The following is a 4,650-nucleotide window of genomic DNA, read 5'->3' on the forward strand; positions in this document are numbered from 1 at the left end:
AGGTAAATGCACCGCCATTGAAACGCGCAACCAGCCCTCGGGAGCGAGAGAGCGGCTGAGCCAGGTCCCGAGGCACAGAAGGAGCAATGATCTGCCTGCGTAGGAGCCAGCCTCCCCTTGTGCTGCTCCCCTGGTCCATGCTTGTCCTGCCAAGGTCCCTGACAGGGCGGGTGCATCCATGGTTAATCGTCAGGAGGTACCCAGCTCCTTGAGGGGTTGCCCTCTTCATCTCCTCCTCCCTGCTGGAATGCCCCAGATGCAGGGAAGGGATAATTGGGTTTTCAGCAGAGAAAACATCCCAGATTCCTTCCTGGGGGAGAAAACATAATCCCGGAAACCCCAGCTTTCCCAGTCCTGCTTTGCTGTCCTAGGAAGACCTTCTCCCTAAGCGGCCTGAAGTCAGTGCTCAAGAGTAAATGCTATTGCCTCTGCAGGGTGTCAGCAGGGTATTTCCCAAACATCTTGCAGAATACAGCTTGCAGCTTCCCCATCTACATACTCCCCCCTCGTTCGAGCCAGCTAGCTCCCCGCACTATCTTATCAGCACACTCATTATACCCTCAGAAACACAATGTAAACATCTCCAGCAAACTGCTCTTGATGACAATTTCTTTGCCAAATAAGCCACTTCCCCGCTTGAGTGATGGTTATGAGAGCGGGTTTTTGTAACTGCTGCTGTTTGAACAAGTGAGAAGTAAATACAGCTCCCTTTCTGGGAGCGCACACGTGCACCTGCTCTTGTGGAGGTTCGTCACAGGCAGGGCTAGGAAGGTGTCTGTGGGAGCCGCTCATTAAAATCCTGGCAGCTCATCACTGCTGCTTTGTTCGGTTTCTAACCTGGAATTTGGCTGAGGGAGGAAGATAACACTGGCAGGAGCTGCCAAGGGAACTTTTATAGTCCAGGCTGTCAGACAGTTGGGTTTACATCTTGTTCCAAAGGATGGCACCTCCACTGGCACAGCATCTCCAAGCAAGCACATCAGGAGACTGACACGGGCTGTGCTGGGAAGAGATTGGTTGTGCTTGGGATGGCACAATTGCAATGCTGGAGCTGGGCACCTCTCAAAGAGCAGAATACTGCTGTGCTAAGCAGCAGGAAGACAACAGAGCACTCACCACCTTCAGCCCTTGCCTGTCTCTCCTTTCATTACCTGCCACGGCTGCTGTGGGATTTAGAGCAGTCCTCAGGCTGCTCTACCTCTCAACGGGTAATGCAGATGGATGCAGACAGGCTGGGACCTGTTGGGGATTTCAAGTGCTTCCTGTGCTCTTCTTCAGCATTTTAGCTCAAGCACAGCCTAAGAAAGCCCCTTCAGCATTCCCTGATGTTTTCTCCTTCACTGAGTGACCCAGTCTACCCCCTGTGAGCCTGCACAATCTGGCTGGAGCTGAGCCCTTGGCTGCGTTGCTCTCCTATTCAAAGAGAGAAAGAGGGAGGATGGGGACAAGGGAAAAAAGCAGAAACTAAATTAGTCTCCCAGCTGGTAGCCGAGCTTCCGTGCAGCAATTCCAGAAGCCTGTGCAATTCCTTCTCCCATTGCGAGGCTTCGCTGCAGACCCTCGCAGCTTGCTTTAGGAGCAGCATTCCTCTCCACGAGCACTGCGCTAATTCTTCCCACAGGCTGGCTTGGGATGGCTTTCTCAGATGGGCACATTCCCACCCTGCTCTGCTGTGTCTCTCTTCTCTCTCAACCCATATTTCACCAGGATGGGGTTTTTTATTTCCCTTCCCCATGTAAATAACACCACATATGGCCACAAACGGTATGTTCAGCCAGCGGGGCTGCTTCTGACAGGAGCCAGTGCTAAACTAAGCAAACAGTATCGTTCAGCAGCCTGGCCGGATGCCCACCTTAGCAGACTGAAGTAATCCATTAAAGAGCAGGGAAAGGGCAGAAACTTCAGGAGGTGAAACGGAAGATTTTTAGTAAGGAACTCAAATACAGATTAAAGAGGGAGAAAAGGAAATCCCTTTGGCGTTCCGCACTGGTGACCTTTGTTTGCTTCTTGCAGTGATGTAAGGACACTGGAGCAAACTTCTTTGTTGTTCCATGAGCCCTGTCACACATTACAGCAAGGTACTGGTGCATGGCATGCTTAGGGTTAGGGTTATCGCCCTGTGCCTGCATTTCCTCTTTGCACTTACATATGTAGTAGCTGCTGTTATGGTAGCTGAGAGGAAGACTGAACAGAAACAACGCTCTAAGCATAGACCCTTGGGTTTTAACTCTGCTTTTTGGAGCTGGAAGAATAAGAAATGAGAAAGGAGACAAAGCCTTGTCCATTCTGTGCTGAATCCCAGTTTCGGTGGACCCCTACTTCAGGGAACTGCATTTCCTCACCGTCTGCAGCGTGCCCTGCTTTCCAGGCATCGGATGCATTGCACCATGCCATGCAGTATCTGTCTGATGAGGTGCAGAAGCAGCAAGCTAGCTGGAAACCTTGCTCTGAGATGAGATCTGAAATAATTACAGTTCCCTAGGGGTATATATGGTAGAAGGGGCAATACAGAACCTTATGGCAAGGATTTCTATGTCCTGACATGCCATAAAAGGAATCTATTAGACTGAACATCAGTGGGGGAAGAGAGATGGGCTGGTCCTGGCATTGTGTAGATTTCCAGGGTCAGACTGGGACACGAACAGAGAGTCCATTGCCTGATACACACTGAAAAAGTGTGTTCTTACTCAGGAAGTGAAAGTCTCTCATTTAGCATGAAAAATCAATGTTGCTAATGCCAGTAAGGAATATATTCTGGCATGTGATAGAAGGTGAATCTCTTCACCAGCGTTCACTGAACCAGTGAGGAAAGGTATTGCCCTGGACTGGATTTTGATAAGTGATGAGGGCACCGTACTGAGAAATAAAGCCTTGGATGCAGAGATTAACTCCTGATTCAATTAGATTGAAATGGAAAGATAAACAAAGCTTGCAAATAAGGTTCTGGGTTTCAAATAGGCAAATCCTCGCTGGCTAAAAAGAAATCCACAGGAATGAAAATTGGACTCGGGAGCTCAGAGCAGGCTTTTGCAATATTCCTAAGTCAAAAAAGCCCAAAGTTTAAGATGTTTGAGATGTGGGGGGGTGGGGACACCTTCCAAGGGAGGTTTCCAGTTCCAGCTAGATGAATAACCACCTCAAAAGGATGCTAACAGCCATCAGAATGCCTGCAAGGGATGTAGAAACGAGCCAGATCAGCAGAGAAAGCAGCAGCTTGGAGGTTGGCGTGTGGAGGAATCAACAGGAGCTGTCAAAAGCCAGCCTGGCTAGCCTTGCAATGGGCATTAAAATAACTAGCCCTAAGTTCCTCAGGTGCAGAGCAGAGCAAGGAAGGAAGGAAGAAATGATGATGCTCTGCAATCAGCATGGGGGAGAGGTTAAGGAAGGTCTTAAATATTGCCTTCTTCATGATGACTTCATCATCAGTGGAGGAAAGGGGTAAATGAGGGGCAAGTGAAGGTATTCAAAGAGAGAATGACAAGTTCTTGGTAGAAATAGAATTCACTTTCTGTGGGGGAATGCCTTCTCCTCCCTGGTTCTAGAAAAGTGGAGGAAATCCCTTCTCTTCCATCAGGGTTTTTAACAGCCCCGTGTCATCTCATTCGGTGCAGTTATCACAGGACCAAAGCACCTAATTCAATCCCTACAAGTAAAAAGGGGACGGGCTTGGGAGAGATTAGTGTCGTGGCTTACAGAAACGCTACCTCATTCCTCAGCAGGATGTCGGAGCAGTTGTTGCAGGGGCGAAGAGTTAAGGCTACATGTGAATGGAAAATGAAATGGGTTATGGCTGCCTAGGAGGGACAGTTGTTTTTCTAACGAGTTGTTTTTCTTCCCTAAGATAAATCAAGCTGTAGGTAGAGTCTGCAGAAGGGAGGGGGGGAAATAACCAACCTCTCTAACTTGCTCTAACATGAAGCTCAAGCTATTTCAAGGAAGCAAGTGTGTGATATAATTTCTCCTATGACTCTGGGCAGATCCTTTCCTGTTCCTGGAGGAGGAGACAGGGCTCCTGAGAGAAGCACTGCCGCTGATCGGCTTACATGCACGCCTGTGCTGGTAGCAGTGGCCACAGAGGTGCTTTACCCTGGGGTTTAATTGCATTGGGCTCCCAGTTGAATCACTGTGCTGCCCGTTCCTCCAGCGGTGCCTTGTCCAAGGCAGGGTGAGCAGGTTGGGCTCAGTAGAGGCAGCAATGCCCTTCAGTGTCTGGAGGTTTCCCAACTGCACAGTGAAGAGGCACTTCTGGTTTGTGGGGGGTCCTCTTGGCTCTCCTACCACTGGGCTGTGCAGCCAGGGGCATGCTGTGACCCCGTCTGAGTGCAAAGACGAGCGAGGCTAGAGGGATGCCAACTATCGCTGCTGTTATTTCTGACCCTAGCGTATTGAGGTCTCCTCATCCGCCTCACTGCACGCACTCTCGCTGCCCTAAGAGCTCGCAGTAACCCGAGTCTGTCCTTCCCCTTTTCCTTACTTTCTCTTCTCTTGCCCAGGCACGTTGCTGAGCAGGCCAAAAGTCAGCGCTGCTTCGGGAGGGAGCCCCTCGTGCTCTCAGCATTGACACAGGAGGAGAGGAGCCAGCTGGCAAGGAGAGGAGTCTGCGATTGGGGAAGGGATGATGAGAGGGGGAGAGGAAAAGCTTAGAACCGG

This window comes from Lathamus discolor, chromosome 17, assembly GCF_037157495.1.
Source record: "Lathamus discolor isolate bLatDis1 chromosome 17, bLatDis1.hap1, whole genome shotgun sequence".
NCBI classification, from domain to species: Eukaryota; Metazoa; Chordata; class Aves; order Psittaciformes; family Psittacidae; genus Lathamus; species Lathamus discolor.